The sequence below is a fragment of the Protobothrops mucrosquamatus genome, unplaced genomic scaffold, assembly GCF_001527695.2.
Source record: "Protobothrops mucrosquamatus isolate PMUCROS unplaced genomic scaffold, P.Mucros_1.0 scaffold65, whole genome shotgun sequence".
In the NCBI taxonomy this organism is placed as follows: Eukaryota; Metazoa; Chordata; class Lepidosauria; order Squamata; family Viperidae; genus Protobothrops; species Protobothrops mucrosquamatus.
Window position 1 is genome coordinate 526,876 of NW_015386443.1, and position 1,780 is coordinate 528,655.

The window sequence follows — 1,780 nt, forward strand, 5'->3', positions numbered from 1 at the left end:
GGTTGTTCCATTGGTTAATTGTTCTAACTGTCAGGAAGTTTCTCCTTAGTTCTAAGTTGCTTCTCTCCTTGATCAGTTTCCACCCGTTGCTTCTCGTCCTGCCTTCAGGCGCCTTGGAGAATAGCTTGACTCCCTCTTCTTTGTGGCAGCCCCTGAGATATTGGAACACTGCTATCATGTCCCCTCTCATCCTTCTGTTTGTTAAACTAGACATACCCAATTCCAGCAACCGTTCCTTATATGTTTTAGCCTCCAGTCCCCTAATCATCTTTGTTGCTCTTCTCTGTACTCTTTCTAGAGTCTCAGCATCTTTTTTACATCGTGGTGACCAAAACTAGATGCAGTATTCCAAGTGTGGCCTTACTAAGGCATTGTAAAGTGGTATTAATACTTCACGTGATCTTGATTCTATCCCTCTGTTAATGCAGCCCAGCACTGTGTTGGCTTTTTTGGCAGCTGCAGCACGCCAGATTAGACTTTAGTGCAGACTAGAATGAAGTCATATATGCACAGTTTTGCCAACTTGAGTTTAAATTCTGGGTTTTGCCTCCATTCTGAATTAGCAGTTACTTGCTATTCTCTTGATGTCTATGGAGATCTGAAGAGCTGAAGAAGCTTCTTGGATGAGAAGCAAAACATCTTCAAAGAAAAACAAGAAAGTCTAGTTGCCTCATGAAAAAGCACTTTTGGGACAACCATGACCTGGATGACTGAGAATCTCCATAGACATTTAGCTATGCACTTTGGGATGAATACCCTTCGAATGATGCAGGAGTATAAATGGATTTCCAGAAAACATTGCAGACTACAGGAGCCATTTACGCTTCAGTTTGAGATGCAAGCAACACAGAGTCATCCCCAACAGCCTGCACCTGTCTTCAACAGTGAAGGGACAAAGGGCAGAAAACATCCTACAGCCAAGAAGGCTCCACCCCCTTTTGCACTACTCAGGTGACCCCAAGGACACAGACAAATAGGGTTGCCAGGTCTGCTTCCAAAATATAGCGGACAAGCGGGGGGGTGGGGTTAAGTAGTAAAAAAAGTAGACTGTACAGCTTTAGATTACGTACCATTTCATCATAAAGCTTTTGAATTAAAAAAATGTCCACTATTTTGTGGAAAAAAATAGTGAACATAATGTGAAAAAAGCGGACTGTCCACTCAAATAGTGGACACCTGGCAACCCTACAGACAAACCTCCAAATGGCCTCAACGACTCTAAAAGAATGCAAATGACCAACTGTCTGTAAGGAATATAAATCCTTCCACTCCCCACCATCCAGTCAGAGCTGAAGAAACTTATTGGATGAGAAGCGAAACGTCTTCAAAGAAAAACAAGAAAGTCCAGTTGCCTCCTGAAAAAAAAAGCACCTTTTGATGGTTTGTGAAAAGCCTGATCTAATCTAATAATTTCTCTAGCCTGAGAACAGCTCCATTTCTTACAGGGTCAAAGGTACAATAAACATGATTTTTAGAATTGTTTTATGTGTTCATTTTTTTGACCAGCTAACTTCTGGTAATTTCTGAAAATACACATTAGCAATGAAATAAACATCTGTGTTATCCTTATGGGAGATCTGCATGCATTTTACGAAACAGCTCTGGTTTGTCCATATATCTGCATTCCTAATTTATTAAATAACTGTAAAAATGTAAACAAAATGAATTCCTTTTCCTAATCAGATTGCTTCTGATTTGCCATTGTTCTGCCTAAGAATCTATGGGATAGATGTCATAGTTTTAAATTTGAAAGTCATTCACTTGTTAAAGGACCCTCCAG